This window comes from Sciurus carolinensis, chromosome 16 (genome assembly GCF_902686445.1).
Source record: "Sciurus carolinensis chromosome 16, mSciCar1.2, whole genome shotgun sequence".
In the NCBI taxonomy this organism is placed as follows: Eukaryota; Metazoa; Chordata; class Mammalia; order Rodentia; family Sciuridae; genus Sciurus; species Sciurus carolinensis.
Window position 1 is genome coordinate 43,226,315 of NC_062228.1, and position 20,706 is coordinate 43,247,020.

Genomic DNA, 20,706 nt, shown 5'->3' on the forward strand with positions numbered 1-20,706 from the left:
ATTGTTACCATGTCTGGTGATTGTGACTCCCAACCTCTTACAAGTCTTCAATTATGATGAGATGTCTTACTTTTGAGGTATCACCCTTATTTTGAAAAAACTTAGGTTGACAAGCTTGTTTTCTGGAAGGCAGACATGGTTTTAAATTTTCTTTGTTATGTTAGAAGAAAATTGTTGGTATTTTTCCTCTTTCTCCCAAGGGAAAAACCCCAAATTTTTAAATGATATTTTCATTAGCTCCCCCCAAAATCTAGTAGCCGTGTATGTGCCAAAAACATCGTATGAACAAAATGTATGTTTAAAACTACTACTGCTGATTAAAGAAATTTTAAAATACGTAAGTAAATGGAACGACTCACTATATTCATATCATTGAACATCTCCCCAGTCTAATGCAATTCATATTAAAATCCTAAAAAGATGTATAGATTTAGATAAGTATTGTCAAAACATTTCTGAAAAAGAAGAATAAAGCTCACAATACCCATATTTAAGAATTAACTACAGGGGCTGCAGTTGTGGCTCAGTGGTAGAGCGCTTGCCTAGCATGTGTGAAGCACTGGGTTCAATTCTCAGCACCACATAAAATGAATAAATAAAATAGAGCTATAAAAATACAATAACATTTGTAAAAAAAAAGAGTTAACTACAAAGCTACTAATAAGACAGTGGATACTGATAAAAACATAAAAACACCAATCAACAAACCAAAATAAGGAGTGAGAAACAGACCCAGATAAAGAGAGTCAATTTAGTTTCAAGGCAAATACAATGACAGTGTGTAAGGAAAGCATCATCTTTTAATTGGTATTGGAGTAACTGAACACTGATATGCAAAAAAACTAATAATGTCAGCCTAAACATCACACTTAACACACACTTTCTCTCTAAACCGAAACATAGGTTTAAAAACAACATGTAAAATTACTAAACGTTTAGATGAAAACAGGAGAAAATCTTTCTGATCCTGGGTTAAGAACGGTTCCTAGATATAATAACAAAAGAACATTTATAAAAAATTTTTCAATGGCCGGGCCGGTGGTGCACGCCTGTAATCCCAGGGGCTCAGGAGGCTGAGGTAGGAGGACGGCGAGTTCAAAGCCAGTCTCGGCAAAGGCGAGGCACTAAGCAATTCAAGGAGATGCTGACACTGAATAAAATACAAAATGGGGCTGGAGATGCAGCTCAGTGGTCCAGTGCCCTCAGTTGAATTCCTGAGAACCTGCCCCAAGCCCCCCAAAAAAGAAAAACTTCAAGATGATGGAGTCTGTTTAAGGTTCTTTCAAGGTGATACCACAGATGACCGAATCAACCAATCACCTGAGAGATTAGCATTACACTACTCAGCACCAGGAATTGCGCCCCTCCAATCAACCAGTAGTAGAAAAAACGGGAAAGGAGGCGGGGCCTGCCTGGTCTCCATGGCAATCCCTGGTGACTCCTGCGAGCTTCTGTGGAGTCCTAGTAATGCCAGATCCAGCTGCCCTACTGGTCAAGATTAAGGTGAGCAGAGATGAGAGGGAGGAGGGGGTAGAGGCGGAATGATGGGCACAGGTGTTGGTTACAAGTGGAGAGAAAAGTACACGGAGGGGGCACAGATTTAGGAGAACACGGAGGCTCATCAAAGTGGATGGAACAGTTGAAAGACTCAGGAAGCTGGTGCGGGTAGGAAGAAGGTGTTAGAGGGACACAGGGCACGAATGTATAAGGGGACAGAGAGGAGACTACAGATAAAAAAGGAAAAGCAGTTAGAGTTTACAGGTGGTCAATGAAAATCTTCCAGGAGCCACATAAAAGTTGGGTGGAGAAACCGAAAATCTTATGGGGGAACAGTAAAGGGTTAGACTAGGATCATGAAGGATTCATAGGGGAAAATGGCGGATGTTGTAAAAGGGTCAGTGAGAGTTGTGGGCACCAGAAGTTTTATAGAGTGAGAGGTTTAGAAGGGGACAGTTTTACAGTTTAAAAGTGATAATGTGAGGATGTTATTCACATTGTGTTCTACATGGGGAAAATGAGGCTGCTCTGGGGAAAATGGCAGCATTACAGGAACAAAATGGCTTAAGGGGTCACTTGAGGTTTGGGGGACTAAGGCTCATCAGAGGCAGGAATTTGGGGCGGGCAACAAGAGGTGCCAAATGAGAAACAAAGGAGGGAATCTTCAAAGCGATGGTTGAGGACTTGGAGGAAGTGTAGGACCCAGAAAAAAGGTTACAGGGAGAGAGAATAATAGGGCCCAGAAGGTGGGGCACTCTAATGGACTGGAGGGATTTAAACAAGCATAGAGAGAGGTTAGAGAGGACGTAGTGGGAGTTACAGGAGTCCAGGACAATTTGAAAGGGAGTCAATGAAGGTTTTATAGCAGCCAAGGAGAAGGGCACCAGGTGACAGGAAGGGAGTGGGAAGGAATGGCACAGTCCACAGCCACACTCACCTAACCCGCTCTCTGCCCCCAGGTGGTTGAATAAATGATTGATGATGAGACCGGTGGTGAGGAACCAGAAAACGATCCTTCTCATGACTACTATTTCATGGCCCTCCTGTCCGTCATTTTATGCTGTCCTGTAGGCCTGTCATCCCTAATCTACTCTCACAAGGTGGGAATCTGCGTGATGCCAATACTCATCTTCCCCCGACACCTGGCCCTGATCCTGAGTGGCTTCTTCCTCCTCCTTCCTCTTGTCCTGGGAGCCCAAGCTATGGCCCCAGCTGTAGGTGCAGAGCCCCTGTACTGGTCCTTACACTCCCATAGCTCACCCCCCTCGAATAACCCATGAAGCTCATCTTTTCCTCTTTCCTCTCCCCTGAACTCAGACAATGAGCTACAATCGATCGCAACAGTATGACAAGGCAGCCAAGTCCTCTGAAAAAACCTTCTGTTTGGCCCTCATTGCCATTATTTTCGGCCTGTTCCCAGTCCCCTTCATGGTCTTCCTAATGTTTCTAAAGTGACCATCTTCTCTCCTCATGAACAAGCCAGCAAATACATACAACGGTGCAACTTAACCTTGTGTTTTAGTCCATTTTTTTATAATCGTGAACAAAAGTACTGACAAGAACAATATAGTGTAGGAAAAGTTTATCTGGGGTTCACAGTTTCAGAGGTCTCTGTCCACAGAAGGCAGATTCTACTGCTTGGGTCCAAGAGGGGGCAGAACACCACAGTGGAAGAGGGTGACTGAGGAAAGCAACTCAGGACGTGGCATTAAGGACACAGAGAGAGGACCTGTTCACCAGGGACCCCAGGAGACCTACCTTCCTTACAGTTACCACCCAGTTAATCCATTCAAGAGGAGCAGTGCACTGATTAGGTTAAGGCTCTCATAACCCGTCATTTCACCTCAAAACATTCTTGCAATGTTTCACACATGAGCTTTTGGGGAACACCTCATATCTAAACTACAGCACCCTGGCTGTATTGATCTACCTGGGCTCAAAAGGACACTTGTTCCTCAATGTCTGGAGAGGCAAATGATTTAGGGTCAGGAAAACAAAGGTTCTTCCTCCTCTTGCTCGCTACTCAAATAACAGTCTGACTCCAGATATGTGGGGAGTTTGTTCCATGTATCAACCAGCAAATTTCAACATCAGATTCTTGAGCACACACCAAATGGGTGTCCTAAATTTTGACTTAATTCTGAGACTATCTACCTGGAACCCACAGTTCCTCCTGGATTCTGGATATTCCTTATGGAGACCAAGAACAAAGCTAAGGCTTTGCAGCAAAGAGCCACACACCCTAGCAGTGTTCAATCAGTAAGGATGCTGGGGGGACATCTGCTCCGAGTTGGGTGGGCAGCAGCTCCCTTGGGAGATGAGTTTTATCCCCTGCTGTACACCATCACTGGACAAAAAGAAAGGGACAGAGGTGAGGCCCCAGTGGAGAGGCCGGGTGTCATGGGTAAAGGGGGTACAGAGATAATTGGCTCTGTTGATCAGAGAGTTCTGGGACAACCACAGTTCAAGAGAAGGAATAACACTTGACCAGAACAGACGGGCATTCTGACAACATGGTGAAAAGTTTGTTCCCTCACACTGAGGACGGCAAGGAAGAATGTGATGGGGAATATCAGAACATTGGGGGTTATTATGAAAGAATGGTGAGGATGTAGTGGGTGAGGGGTCATACTGAGACAGAGGAGCCATATCAGGACAGACACAGCCATGTCAGGAAAGACTGGCAACCTCAGGGCTGATGGGCTGTTATATGGCTCACAGTGAGGGCTGTCAGTGACCTTTTTTAAGGCAAAGTGCAGACCAGATAGGACCAGCTGGGGTTGTCAGAGTGGACCACTGAGGGTATACTGAGTGGCCAGGGCAGTATGGAGGATCACAGGAACCAGTCCAAAAGTAATTGCTTAGGGGGCAGGAGGTGTAGCTCAGTGATGGAGAGCTTGCCTAGTACATGTGAGGCACTGGGTTTTATCCTCAGCACCACATATAAATAAATGCAATAAAAGTATTTTTAAAAAGTAATTACACTCTTGTAAGCACTTGTCCCTGCCAAGAGATCTTATAAATGGCAGTGTGGATGGAATAAGAGTTCACTGCAGTTGTCACGGAGGGTCTCGGTTTGTGTCACGAGGCACACGTGTCCTCACTGGGAAGCTGTGAAGGCTCTCATGCACGTTTGGGGAGGATGCTTCCAGCTGCTCCTACAGTGTTAAGGAGACACCACATTTGGTTTAGCAAGTCAGGGGTGTTAGTGTGAAGTGTTAGTGGGACACAGGGAAGTTAGTAGGCCTTGATGGACATATGGTCATAAAGGGAAAGTTTTGCATGAGGTCACTTGCGGGTGATGGGGAACCGTTCACGGTATGCCTGAAAGTCAGTGAGGCAGGAAATGTCTCTTTGTGAAAATTACTGGCTGGTGTTTGGATTTAGTAAAGGCTAAGTAAGAGTCTAACATCAAAATTAATAACTCTACAGCTTGGGTGGGAGGAGAGAGTAAAAAGTGATCGGTAATGGGTTTAGTACATTTTTCAGAGAATTTTGTAATGAGATCATTTTTTTTTACTTATTTATTGATGTTTGAATAACAGGAACTGAACCCACTCAGCCACACCCCCAGTCCTTTGTGACTTTTTTTTTGAGACAGGGTCATGCTAAGTTGATTAGGACCTCACTGAATTTTTGAGGCTGGCTTTGAACATTCAACCTTCCTGCCTCATCTTCCCAAGTTGCTTGGATGACAGGTGTGCACTGTCATGCCCAGCTACACTTAGATTTTTTAAATATATATATTTTAGTTGTAGGTGGACACAATACCTTTATTTTATTCATTCTATCTTTATGTGGTGCTGAGGATCAAACCCAGTGCCTCACATGCTCTAGGTGAGCACCCTACCACTGAGCCACAACCCCAGGTCCCTACACTTAGATCTTTTCTTTTTCAACTATTTGTTTTTATTCTTAGTAAGTACACATCAATTTCATTTGGGATCAGGAAAAATGTGAACATTTCAGAGTTAACTTAGGAAAGTCATATGATGTATTGAAATTTTTTTCATTACCTTTTTTCTGAGAGTGATAAAATAATTTTTTATTTTTGCACATATGTATATAGGATAGGATAGAAATGTCTGTCTTATTCTACAGTCCTTCCCATCCCTAAGACCCCACCCCTCCCCTCAATCCCTTCTGCATAATCCCAAGTTCCTTCATTCTTCCCTACCCACCCCCCACTGTACATCAGCATCTGCTTATTAGAGAAAACATTCCGCCTTTGGTTTGGGGGATTGGCTTATCTCGCTTAGCATGATATTCTCCAATTCCATCCATTTTCCTACAAATGCCATAAATTCAGTCTTCTTTAAGGCTGAGTAATTTTCCTTTGTGTATATGTACCACATTTTCTTTATCCATTCATCTGCTGAAGGGCATCTAGGTTGGTTCCATAGTTTAGCTGTAGTGAATTGAGTTGCTATAAACATTGATGTGGCAGCGGCACTGTAGGATACTGATTTCAAGTCCTTTGGGTGTAAACTGAGTGGGATAGCTGGGTCAAATGGTGGTTGCATTCCAAGTTTTCTGAGGAATCTCCACACTGCTTTCCAAAGTGGTTGCACCAATCTGCAGTCCCACCAACAATCTGTGAGTGTACCTTTTCCCCCACATCCTTGCCAGCACTTCATGTTGCTTGTATTCTTGATAATTGCCATTTTGACTGGAGTGAGATGAAATGTTAGAGTACTTCTGATTTGCATTCTCTAATGGCAGAGATGATGAACACTCTTTAATGTTTGTTGATCGATTGTATTTCTTCTTCTGTGAAGAGTCTGTTTAGTTCCTTAGCCCATTTGTTAATTAGGTTATTTGGCTTTTTGGTGTTAAGTTTTTGAGTTCTTTTATATATCCTAGAGATTACTGTTCTATCTGAGGTGCTTGTGGCAAACAATTTTTCCCATTCTGTAGGCTCTCTCTTCCTGTTAGTGATTGTTTCCTTTGTTGAGAAGAAGCTTTTTAGTTTAAATCCATCCCATTTATTGATTCTTAATTTTACTTCTTGCACTTTAAGAGTCTTGTTAAGGAAGTCAGGTCCTGAGCCAACAGGAAGATTTGGGCCTACTTTTCCTTCTATTAGCCACAGGGTCTCTGTTCTAGTGCCTAAGTTTTTGATCCACGTTGAGTTGATTTTTGTGCAGGGTGAGAGATGGAGGTTTAATTTCATTTTGTTACAAATGGATTTCCAGTTTTCCCAGCATCATTTGGTGAATAGGCTAGCTTTTCTCCAACGTATATTTTGGACAGCTTTGTCTAGTATGAGTTAACCATATTTATGTGGGATTTTCTCTGTGTGTTCTCTTTTGAACCGTTGGTCTACATGGCTATTTTGGTGCCAATATCATGGTGGTTTTGTTACTATTGCTCTGTAGTATAGTTTAAGGTCTGGTAGTGTGATGCCTCCTGCTTCACTCTTCTTGCTAAGGATTACCTTGGCTATTCTGGGTCTCTTATTTGTCCAAATGAATTTCATGATTACTTTTTCTACTTCTGTGAAGAATGTCATTGGAATTTTAACAAGATTTTAATAGGAATATTGAATCTGTGTAATACTTTTGGTAGCATAGCCATTTGACAATGTTAATTCTGCCTATCCAAGAGCATGGGAGATCTTTCCATTTTTTAAAGTCTTCAACTTCTCTCTTTAGTGTTCTGTAGTTTTCATTGTAGAGATCTTTCACATCTTTTGTTAGATTGATTCTCAAGTTTGTTTGTTTGTTTGTTTCCTGTTTTTTATTTTTTTTGAGGCTATTGTGAATGGGGTATTTTTCCTAATTTCTCTTGCAGTGGATTTGTTGCTTATGTATAGAAATTCATTTGATTTACGGTATTGATTTTATATCCTGGTACTTTTCCAAATTCATTTAAGAGTTCTAGAAGTTTTCAGGTGGAATTTTGGATCTTATAAACATAGAATCATGTCATTGGCAAATAGTGATGGTTTGAGTTCTTCTTTTCCATTCCTTCCCTTTAATTTCTTTCATCTGTCTGATTGCTCTGACTAGAGTTTCAAGGATGATCTTGAATAAAAGTGGTGAAAGAGGACATCCCTGTCCTGTTCCCATTCTTGGAGGGAATGCTTTCAATTTTACTCCATTGAGAATGATGTTGGCCTTGGTTTAGCATAGCCTTTACGATATTGAGGTATGTTCCTACTATCCCTAGTTTTTCTAGTGTTTTGAACATGAAGAGGTGAAGTATTTTGTCAAATGCTTTTTCTGTGTCTATTGCAATAATCATATGATTGTTGTCTTAAGTCTATTGATGTGATGTATTACACTTATTGATTTCTATATGTTGAACCAACCTTGCATTCCAGGTTTGAACTCCACTTGATCACGGTGCACTACATTTTTAATATGTTTTTGCGTGCAATTTGCCAGAATCTTTTTGAGAATTCTTGCGTCGATGTTCATGAGGAATATTGGTCTGAAGTTTTCTTTCCTTTACGTGTCTGGTTTTGGTACAAGGGTGATACTAGCCTCATAGAATGCGTTTCGAAGGGTTCCCTCCTTTTCTATTGTACGGAATAATGTGAGGAGTATTGCTGTTATTTCTTCTTTGAATGTCCTGTATAACTCAACCGAGAATCCATCTGGTCCTAGGCTTTTCTTGGTTGGTAAGCTATTGATGGCATCATCTATTCATTGCTTCAAATTGATCTGTTTACATAGCATATGTCCTCCTGTATCAGATTGGGTAGATCATATGTCTCTGGAAATTTCTCAATGTCTTCAAATTTCCTATTTTACTTGCGTATAAATTTTCAAATACTTTTAATTATCTTCTGTATTTCAGTAGTATTTCAGTGATATTTCCTTTTTATCACGAATTTGAGTAATTTGAGTTTACTTTCTTTCTCCTTGTTAGTGTGCCTAAGAGTTTATCAATTTTATTTTATTTTTTCAAACAACCAACATTTTGTTTTGTCAGTATTTTGAATTGTTCCTTTTCTTTTAATTTCATTGATTTCATCTATGATTGTAATTATTTCCTGTCTTCTGCTGCTTTTGGTGTTGATTTGCTTTTCTTTTTCTAGGGCTTTGAGATGTAATGTTAGGTCATTTATTGGTTGACTTTTTCTTTTAATGTATGAGCTCAATGCAATGAACTTTCCTCTCACCACTGCCTTCACAGTGTTCCAGAGATTGTGATAAGTTGTATTGGTGATCTCATTTACCTCTAAGTAGTTCTTTTATTTCCTCCTTGATTTCTTCTTTTATGCATTCATCATCCAAGAGCATGCTTTTTCATCTCCAGGTGTTGGAATAGCTTCTATTTTTTTATTTTATCATTCATTTCTACTTCCATTTCATTAGGATCTGACAGAATGCAGGGTAGTGTTTCTATTTTTTGTATTTGCAGAGTTAGTTTGTGGCATAACATATGGTCTATTTTAGAGAAGGATCCATGTGCTGCTGAAAAGAAAGTGTATTTGCTTGATGATGGATAAAATACTCTGTATGTGTCCCTTAAGTCTAAATCATTGAGTGTATTATTCAATTCTATAGTTTTCTTGTTTAGTTTATGTTTAGAAGATATATCCAGTGGTGAGAGTGATGTGTTAAAGTCACCCAGTATTACCATGTTGTGGTCTATTTGATTTTTGAAATTGAGAAGGGTTTGTTTGATGTAAGTAGATGCTCCATTGTTTGGGGCATATGTATTTATGAGTGTTATGTCATCTTGGTGTATGATTCTCTTCAGCAGTATGAAATGTCCTTTTTCCCTTCTAACTTTGGTTTGATGTCCACTTTGTCTGATAAGAGGATGGAAACCCCTGCTTGTTTACACAGTCCTTGTGAGTAATATATTTTTCCCAACCTTTCACCTTCAGTCTGTGGATATCTTTACCTAGGAGGTGAGTGTCTTGAGGACACCATATGTTGGGTATTTTTGTAATCCGATCGGCCAGTCTATGTCTTTTGATTCATGATTTTAGGCCATTAATATTCAGGGTTGTTGGGCTGGGGATGTAGCTCAGTTGGTATAGTGCTTGACTCATAAGCACAAGTCACAAGCACAAGGCCCTTGGTTCAAACCCCAGCACCACAAGAAAAAAAAATATTCAGGGTTGTTACTGACATATGATTTGTATTTCCAGTCACTTGGGTCTTTAACTTGACTTAGTTTCTTCTTTGATTGAACTTTCCTTTAGTGTAGTTCCTCACTTTGCTGGTTTTCATTTCTTTTTCTTTTTTCATTTCCTCCTCTTGGAATGTTTTGCTGAGAATGTTCTATAGTGCAGGCTTTTTATTGGTAAATTCTTTAACTCTTGTTTATCATGGAAGGTTTTCATTTCATCTTCAAATCTGAAGCTTAATTTTGTTGGATATAAAATTCTTGGATGGCAGCCATTTTCTTTCAGAGCTTGATATATGTTATTCCAGGACCTCCTGGCATTGAGGGCCTGGGTTAAGAAATCAGCAGAGATCTGAGTTGGTTTCCCATGTATGTAATTTGATCTTTTTTCTCTCACAGCCTTTAAAATTGTATCCTCATTCTGTATGTTAGTCATTCTCATTATAATGTGCCTTTGTGTAGGTCTGCTGTAATGTTGTACATTTGGGGTCCTGGACACCTCTTGTAATTGATTTTCCATATCATTCTTTAGATCTCAGAAGTTTTCTCATGTCATTGAAAAGATTGTGCATTCCTTTTGTTTGTATCTCTAAACCTTCATCTATTCTGATAAATCTTAAATTTGGTCTTTTCTTGATACCCCATATTTCTTGGAAGTTCTGTTCATGGTTTCTTACCATCTTCTCTCTGTGGTTGACTTTTATTTTCAAGAGTATATATTTTGTCTTCATTGTCTGAGGTTCTGTCTTCCAAATGGTCTAGTCTGTTGGAGATACATTCCACTGAGATTTTAGTTTGGTTTATTGTTTCCTTCATTTCAAGGATTTCTGCTTGATTCCTTTTTATAATCTCTGCCTCTTTATTGAAGTGATCTTTCACTTCCTATATTTTCTCTCCAGTACCATCTTTTAATTTGAAGATCAGTCTAACTATGTATTTACTAAACTCCTTCTGTGATATTTCTTCTACGATGTTGTCTATGGCTTCTATTGTTAGAACTTCTTGGTTTGCTTCAGGCACTTTGTTTCCTTGGTTTTTCATATTGTTTGGGTGTCTTCTCATCTGGCAGTATGGAGCTGAGGCAGTACAGATTCTACCCTGTAGTCTTACAGTCACCCTGAAGATTCCAGTACTTTAACTTTAAGGGGGAGACCAATATTAACAGCACCCAACTCAAGAAATCTACCACCTTAAACCTAATGGCTCCCATTAAGACATTTACAGTTTTGTCACAATAGATAGAAATGAAGTGTTCAATTATAGTCTACAATATAAACAGTACATTTGCTACAGGGGTTTAGCATTTCACATGATGGACAGTGAGGGAACAGAAGTAGTGTAGGATGTGATGTTTAAGAGATAGAGGGAGAGAAGATAGAGGCAAAAATTTATAGCAAGAGCAAGGGAGGAATTAATACACATTGGCTGTTGGCATGACAAAAGTGAGAAAGAGAATCCAGGGAGACAGATAGGTGAAAGCAAAAAAAAAACATATTTTTTTTAAAGTAAAAATATAAGAATACACAATAAAACTATCATATCCTATTCAGACATCCCATTCATCAATAAATCAATGCATGAAAAATATTTGGATTCAAAGATGGTAGAGCTATGAGACAGAGAGTGGAAAAGGAGAAAATCTCAATGGAAAACTGAATGGTTGCTTAAATTGGCTTTCAAAAATTTTCTCAGCTTCCCTTCTCTGTTCATAGGTGGGTTTTCTGAAGTTTGATCTTAGCCCCAGTCCAGTTGTGTGCTGGACCAGTTGGGTGGGCAAGCCGATAGCAAGATGCCCTCACACCGTTACACATTTCTCACCCGTTGTACCTGCCCCCTTCCGTCCCTGCACACTTCAGGGCTCATTCACCTGGAGACAGCCCAGTGTTCCCCAGTTTCTTCAACCTGTGCTCCCCTCAGGGAACTGCCCCTAGACTCAGCTTTCCACAGGCTTGCCAGACCCAGACTGACTCACACAACCCAGCTGCAAGCTGATGGACCTGGCCTTCAGCTTCCCTAGGCTCTGTCTTGCTGCAGTCCCAAGATCTCAATGCCCTTTCAACTTGCAGAGAGGCCACCAGGGCTGGGCTCACACAGAGGAGCAACCCTGCAAAGAGGCAGCTAGATGGCAGCCACTACCACACGGAGCAGAAACACACAGGAGCTACCAGAACTGCAGGTACCTCAATACATATCCAGGCCACGGCCTGAGTCCCCAGGCCGAGGTGGTCATGTCCCGAGATGGTGGCGGCAAACCTGCAGACCTTGGCTGTTGTCCCAAAATGGTGGCAGCCACATGTAACCACACCTGTGGGTAATGTGACAATGGACTTCCAGGCTGCAGTGGGGAGCAGGCAATCTGCTGGTGGTCTGGGGGTGGTCTGCAGGCTAATGGTGGATGATCAACAGGTGGATGTCAGGTGGTGGGCAATAGGTAGGCAAAGGCAGGCTATTGGCTGGCAAGAGATGGGCAAACAGGCAAATGGTGGATGATAGGCAGATTTCCTCTGCTTGAATCCCAAGTTATGGAGAGACAAGGAATGCGGCCTTCCTCTGGACCACCATCTTGAATTTATCTCTCAACTTAGATCTTGATGATGAGTACACAATTCTGTGAATACACTACAAAAGTTATTGAATTGTACCCTTAAAATGGATCGACTTGTGGCATGTGCATTACAGTTCAATGAAAATGTTTTCAAAAAAAAGTTAATAAGAAATTCCCCAAACTTAGTATCAGGAAAACCCACAAAACATCATCAATTATGTTGCTTACGCAACAAAAGTTTAATTACTTGCCATTACAGCAACTGATAGTTCAAGATCAAAGTGTCAACAGATTTGGATTCTTCTAAGGCCCATCTCCTTGGCTTGCAGAGGGCTACCATCTTGCTGTGTCTCCACACAGACCTCCCTCTGTCTGTTTTATCTTTCTAATGTTTCTGTAAGGACACAAGTCATGTTGCATTAAAGCCGACCCTTGAAACACTACCTTAGCTGAATTGCCTCTTTAAAGGTCCCACCTCCAAGAAAGATAATAGTCTGAGGTACTCAGACTTCATGCTTCAATATACCCAGTTGGGGAGCATATAACTCATCCCAGTGCACTCTTTTAAAACTTGGGACACGTCTCCAGAATTACAAATAGGTTCTATGGACTAGGAGCAGCCATATTGTCTGCATAGTACTAAATACATTGATATTGTTATGCAATCAGTTTCCAGATCCATTTTCATGTTCTGAAACTGAAATTCTGTACCTATTAAAAAAGTCCCTATGCCCTACATGCCCCAGGTCCTGACAGGCAACATTCTACTATGAATCTGACAACACTCCATGCCTCATATACGGAAGCACACAGTTTATTTGTGACCGGCTCAAAATCCTTGAGATGCATTCATGTTGTAATATGAATCACAATTTCCTTAAAAGGCTGAATTATATTCCCTTTTTTGTGCATCTCACATGTTGTTTATCCATTCATACACACATACTCACATGGTTGCTTCTACCTACTGGCCATAAAATAAGCTGCAATAAATATGTCTGTCCAAAGATCTCTTAGAAACCCTATATTTAATTCTAATATAATTTAGTAAATACATATGTATATGCGTGTGTGTATATATATGTGTGTGTGTGTGTATATATGTATATATATATCTCTCTAAGTAGGATTGCTGGATCAGGTGACAATTCTGTTCTACCAAAGAAATCATACATCTTTTTCCATCTTTCTACTTTTAAACTCCTTGTGTTTCTTTCATTTAACACATGTTACTCGTGGATAGAATATACTTGGGTTTTTACTTTGTCATCTCTTCAGGATACTTATGCCTTCTAATTACAGTTTTAGGCCAAGTACATTTAATGTAAATACATGTTAGGCTCCAATATAAATATACTCTGTTCCTATTTTCTACTAATTTAACGTATTTTTATTCCTCTTTTACCTCATTTTCTATCTCCTTTTCAATTAAATATTTTTATTTCATTTTCTTCCTCCTCTGTTGGATTATTGACTATGGATCTTTGTTTCATCTCTATGCATCTTTGTTTCATCATGGATGTTGTAGTGTTTATATTTAACTTCGAAAATTATCAGTTTTCTTTCAAGTAATTTTGTGACACTTCATGTGGAGTTGGAGGCACATTCACCATGCACTGGTTAAACTTGTCTGTGTCTGGTGAGACACAACACTGCCACACACAGGTTACATGAAGTGCTCACAAGTAGGCAGCAAGGAACAACAGGAGCCTAAGAGTCATTGCCAAACAGTCTCCCGAGGCTCAGGAGAGCTGGCCTGGGTGGACAGAGCCTTGTCTGTGTGTCCCAATTGCACCACAGAGGAGGAAGCCCAGAAAGCCCCTCCCTCCAGGTTTCATACCAGGAGGCACATGACTCAAGGGGACCAAGCACTGAAGTACATCCTGCTCCCGGGGGCAGGCTCTTCTGGTTAGGTCCTCCTCTCAGGACGCTGCAGTCCCAACACATGCTACAGTTATTCCAGAGAATGAAAGGCTAGAAAGGGAGAGACTGGATCAGACCCAGGCTTCTCAGAAACCTGTCATATGGCCCTGTCCAACAGTGTAGGAACCTTGTAGAACATATTTCCGTTTTCCACTCCCAGTCTTTGTGCTTTCGTTTCACACGTTTTTGTCTATGTATATTACATGTCGTACCAAAATCTTCTGCTTTAAATTGAATGAGAATCTTTTTAAAGATATTGTAATAAATTTAAAGTGGATATACTTATTCCCATTCCGAAGCTCTTCATTCCCTTTCATAGATTCAAATCTGACATCTTTGTCCTCCTACTTGGAGAGATTTTGAAACTTTTTTTTGTAATGCAGTGAGTGCTGCTGACAATGAATTCTTTCAGGGTTTGTATATCTGAAAGTGTCTTTTCTTTTTTTCCTCATTTCTGAAAGATATGTTTGCCAAGTTGACTTTTTAGTTCTTCCAGTACCTTGAAGATGTGCTCCACTGTTTTTTTATTTGCCTTGCTTCCAATTAAAAATGTGCTGGCATTGTCTCTTGTCAAGGGCCTTTTCCCTCTGCTGCTTTTAAGATTTTCTTATTGCCACTAGTTTTGAGAATTTGATCACCACATATAGTGGACTATTTATCTTGGGCATTGGACATTGGGATACTTGGACTTGGGGTTTGTCATTTTCATCTTCTTTGGAATATTTTCAGTCAATATTTCTTCAAATATCTCTCTGTATTTCTCTTCTCCTTTGCGATTCAAATTACATGTATATTAGGCAGGTGGAAGTTCTCCCACAATTCACTGATTTTTTTTTAATCTTTCCTTTCATGGGTCTTTTTCAGTTTTTCCTCTCAATGTTTCAATTAGAGTTGTTTTTATTATTTTTATGTGTTGCTATGGTTTGGATCTATGAATGGAGCACTGAAATGCTCATGAGTAAGGTAAAGCTGCAGCGTTCAGAGGTGAAAGGATTATGAGAGCTGTAACCTCCCTCGGTGGATCAATCCATTTGATGGATAATCATTTGAATGGATACTGGGTAGTAACTGTAGACAGGTGGGCATGGCTAGAGGAGGGATATCACTGGGTGGGGGGGTGCTCCTCGGGACTCTATCTTGTCTGGCTCCCTTTGGCACATGCACTTGCTCTCTCTCTCCTTCCTGACCTGCCTCAGCTGGGCGGCTTTTTTCTACAACACCCTTCTGCTACAATGTTCAGCCTCACCTCAGGCCTAGAGCAATGGAGCCAGCTACCCATCGACTGAGATCTCTGAAATCATGAGACCAAAAAAAAAAAAACAAACTTTTTCTCCTTCAAGTTGTTCTTATTAGGTAATTTTATCACAGTGATGAAAAGATGAATAACAGGTATGTACTCAAGTTCAATAATGTTTTCTTCTGCAAGAACCTTATTCCTATCCATTCTCTTTATCATTTCAGAACTTGAATTTTCACCTCCAGAAGTCCAATTGTGAGATACATAGTTTTCTTTCATGCCTCTACATAAATGTTTGATATTCTCTGGCACTTTGTTCACTTAGAGTAGAGTTGTAAGAGCTGTTTTAATGATATTGCCTATCAGTTGTATCATCTGTGTTCATTCTGGCTCAGTTTTCATTTATTGGTTTTTCTCATCATTATGAGCCATACTTCCCTGCTTCTTTACATGACTTGTGATTTTTTACTGATACCATTTTCTTTGAGGTCCTAGGACTTTATCAGAGCTTCCCACATGCTAGGTGTTCTACCACTGAGCCACATCCCCAGTTCTGATGACAGATATTGTGAATTTTACATTGTTGGGTTCTGGAATATTCACAGCTCTATAAATATTCTTGAATTTTTTTCTAGAATGCAGTTAAATAATTGCATCATCCTTCCAGGTCTTACTTTTAAGATTCTTCAGTCAGTGTCAGAGACGGATTTAGTCTAGGGTTAATCTTTCCCTACTAATGATGCAAGAATCTCCTCCCAATGCCCACTGAAATATAAGGTGTTCCAGTTTGGAAGATGAAATCATCCATGTTCCTTGACGCCCTGTGAGCTTGGAAGATTGTTTCCTTGAGTACTTTTATACCTCTCCTCCGCTACCCTCAGGCAGTTTCCTCTCACACATGCATGTATCATTACATACTCTGCTGATTACTGGTGGGAAACCCTCTGAAGGCCTCTGAAGGTCTCTTCCTGGCCTCTCTCCTCTCCAGGACTACACCCTGTGAACTGAAGCTGTCCTGACTTCTCTGCACTCCTAGCTCCATCTCCTCAGTTTGAGGAAGATTTGGGCTCTACTCAGTCCCTGCTCCTTGCACTGAAGTCTGGAAACCCACACTTTCTCCATTTCCCTTCTCAGGAGTCACTGTCCTTTCTTCCCTGCTGCCCATAGTCTTCAAGACTGTTATTTCATACATTTTAGCCCATTTTTCAAATTCCTTCAGACAAATTAATTTGATCTCTATTACTCCATTCTAACCAGATGTGGAAGTGACAGTTGATTTTTTAAATCAGTATGGAGTTTTTTATTATACAACCCTTATTGTTTTCTTCCTGCAATTATATTTTGGCTATTTAAGAGATGTTTAACAATCTCACTATAAAATCAGTGCAATTACAAGAAAAGCATGTAAGTGAATCAGATGTCAAAACAGCCAGGCTAGAGCAGATAGGCTGGCCTAGGGCCCTAGGCACATGGGAACCTGAAAGGGCATCTAACTACCATCTCCTTTCACAGTATGAGAAGAGCTTTCTCTTAGGAGATGAAGGTCTCCCAGGCATAGGGAGAAATCAGATACCAGGCCACTCAAGAATGTCAAGAATCTACCATGAGCACATTCTCTGACCATCAGGTAAATTTAACATGCAGTCATATCACACATGAAATGTCATGTGTATAGCCAGTATGTTAAAAAAATATTTTGGTAAGCTAAAAGCTTAGGATGTAAAAAGCTCACAGGATGAGCACTTGTCTAGCACACTGGATTAATTCCTGGCATCACAAAAGAATAAATAATCCAAAGTTTAGAAATCGTTATGATTCTGTCAAAGCTCACTAACATGCTAGTAATGACCCAGAAAAGGAACACAAGCATGCCAGTTCATAACATATGGCAAATATCCTTCAAAAGTAGAATGTTTACCTGGAGAGTTAGGGTTCTTTTCAAACAAAGTACTTAACTGGAAAATGAGTGAGATCTTGGATTGTGTGGAAAATCTGTGGAGTTTTACAATTCATTTCCAAACCCTCATTCAAAGCAGCCATGTCATTTGGCATTCCCACTAACACTGAATGTTATTCCAGCATTTGGTGTTTTCCGTATTTTAGATTTTAGCTTTTCTAACTGATAATTAGTGATACCACATTGCTGTCTTAAATTAGTAATTCACATGTGACATGGTATTGAGAGTATTTTCATAAATTCACTTGCCATATGTACATCTGCTTTGGTAAAGGTCATTTTTTGCTCATGTTTATTGGGTTGTTTGTTTGCTTATGGTTGAATTTTAAAAAGTTCTTTAATATTCAGGATACAAGTCCTTTATCAGGTATGTGGTTTGCAAATATATTTTCCAAGTCTGTGATTTTTATTCTTTTAATGGCCAATACATTTTAAATGTCATCTTCAAAGCCCCCATAAAAGTTCATAAACACATGGCACAAATGGCATCTAATGGATGGATTTTTTTTTTTTTTTTTTTTTTTTTTTTTTGTGGTGCTGGGGATCAAACCCAGGGCCTTGTGTTGGCAAGGCAAGCACTCTACCAACTGAGTTATCTCCCCAGCCCTAATGGATGGATTTTTAAGTAGTCAACACACACAGGACTGAGGGTGGAGATGGTTGTGGGGAATGACAGCTGTGGAGAAAGCAGGCATCGAGGAGTCGACACTGCCCATCTTTTCTCCTGGAAGTTCCAAAAATTACATCAACCTTTGGCAATCTCTTCTGCTTCTCCCTCTCTGAGAAGGGTTTGATGTAATCTTCATCTTCTCCAAACCTGTATCTCAGTGGTAAGTAAGGTCCCTTGTCCTTGGGTTTAACAGGCCCAAGCCTCCCCTTGGATGTCCCCATGACTCCTAAAACCCACAGGGTTCCACACTGACCCCTGCTTCACCCAAAGCTGCTCTTGCTCTCAGGTCTCCACTTCAAGGTCCACACCCTCAAGGAGCCCTGAACCTATGAACCTCTCCCTGATGGCCCCACAACCACAGGGCAACCTCATGACCCATCCAGGCAGTGTCCACTGTCCTGCCTCTCAGCCCCACTCTGCTCCAGCCCTGCCCTTGCCTGACACCTCTCATCCTGGGTACCCAGCTCTAGTCTGAAGCCACCACCTTCCCAGGATTTCTTTAGTCAACACCTAGAGAGGCAGCCTCCGTCCTGGACAATGAGGACGCGGTGGTGACCTAGGTAAGCATACTGGATGTGAGACACCTAACATGTTACCACTTCCCAGAATCCTTTTTGAGGCTGTGCTGCACTCCACTTTGAGACTCGGTCCACGCCCACAGTACTTCCTCATCTACTCCAGTCTCTCAGCTCTCCAGAATGCTCAGAGCTCTGTCCCTCCCCAAATGACCCACCCCTGCTGCTTAGTTTCTACCATCCCGACCTAGTGAAGCGTCCACCTCCCCAGGGAACTGAGACCTCCCGATGCTGGGGACCCGGGCAGCCTTGGACACCTCGGAGCACAGGCTCAGTTCCATGAACTCTAATGACACGGGGAGCAAGAGTGAAGACCTGGGAGGCTGCGTAGCAGGGAGATGTTCGGGTCACGCTCTCTGCTCACCAGCTCCGCTCAGACAGGGGACACCGTGTGTCTGAAACCTACGAGCAGTGAGTGCGCGTCTCCTCGCTGGGTTCTGGTCCTCTGAGGATGCCGCCCCATTCTCCAGAATATAAAGAGGGCATTAAGGACGCTTTGCCTCTTCACGCACAGCTGGTGGTAGGCAGGAGGACCATGGAAAGCGAGCAGGCTCCAGCATCTCCCTCAGTGGGTCCCACGCGGGAGCAGTGAGCACCACAGGACCCTGCAGGACCCAGCAGGACCACTCCCCTTCCATGACAGTGCTCCCCAACTGGGATTCCTTATAGCTAGTGACAGCCAGGTGATCAGTGCTCTTGGGGTCAGAGAAGCCTGAGAGGTTCAGAACAGCCAGAAGAGGCCCTGACCCAGTTAATAAAGCCGAGAAGATTGCGGTTTTCTATGAGGAGGCTTAGCTAGGATTTAAGAAGTAGCCTTTTTACAAACCACTTTTCAAAGTGAAACCACACATTCCTGAACTGACCAATCACGTGAGCACACAAGACCATTACACCAATCAGCATCTATGTTTGAGTGTCACTGTACCTCCAATCAGTTCTTAGAAGTAGAAAAATGGTATAGGAGGAGGGGCCTGCCTGGGTCTCCATGGCAATCCCTGGTGACTCTTCGGAACATCTGTGAAGTGCTAGTGATGCCAGATCCAGCTGCCCTACTGGTCATGTTTAAGGTGAGCAGAGAGCAGGAGGGGAGGGGAAGATGGGGACAGAAAAGTATATGGAGGGGGCACAGATTTAGGAGAACAGGGAAACTCTTCAAAGTGGATGGGGAAGTTGAAAGAATCAGGAAGCTGGTGGAGATAGGAAGAGGTGTTAAGGGGACACAGGGCATAAATTTGTAAGGGGACAGAGACGAGACTATAGATAATATGGGAAAAGGAGTTAGGGTTTACAGGTGGTCAAAGAAGGTCTTAGAGGAGCCACCTGGAGGTTTGGATGGGGCAACCAAAGAGTTTATGGTTGAGTAATAAAGGGTTAGTACAGGTCCAATAAAGGATTCATAGGGGAAAATAGGGGAGACTATATAAGGATCAGTGAGAGTCTTATTTTATAGCAGGAGAGGTTTAAAGGGGGGAAATTTAATTTATAATGAAGGTTTTACAGATTAAAAGTGATGATGTGAGGATATTATTCACAATGTGTTTTATAGGGGGAAATTAGGCTGCTTTCAGGACAATGGCAGCATTAGAGGAACAAAATGCTATAAGGGATCAGTTGAGGTTTAGGGGAGTAAGGCTCATTAGAGGTAGGTGTTTGGGGTGGGGGAAAGTAGAAGGTACCAAACAGAAATAAAGGAGAGAAACTTCTAAGTGATTGCAGAGGACTTAAAGGAAGTGTTAGGATCCAGGGAAATAGGTTACAGGGAGAGAGACAGATTATAGGCCCAGAAGGTAGGGCGCTCTAATGGACATGAGGGATTTAAACAAGCATAGAGGATAGAGAGGACATAGTGGGAGTTACAGGAGTCCATGACAATTTGAAAGGGAGTCAATGAAGGTTTTAGAGCAGCCAAGGAGAAAGGCACCAGGTAACAGGGAGGGAGTGGGAAGGAATGGCACAGTCCACAGCCACACTCACCTAACCTGCTCTCTGCCCCCAGGTGGTTGAATAAATGACCAGTAATCTCAAGGATGGCAGGAAACACAGGAAAAAATGAGCCCGATGACTATTTTTGCTTATCGATCCTGGCCCTCATTTTATTCTGGCCCCTAGGAATTCCAGCCTTAGTCTTTTCATACAAGGTGGGAATCCCCATGATGCCAATTCAGATCCTCCCTATCCCTCTTGACCTTGATTCTGACTCAGCTTCTTCCCTGT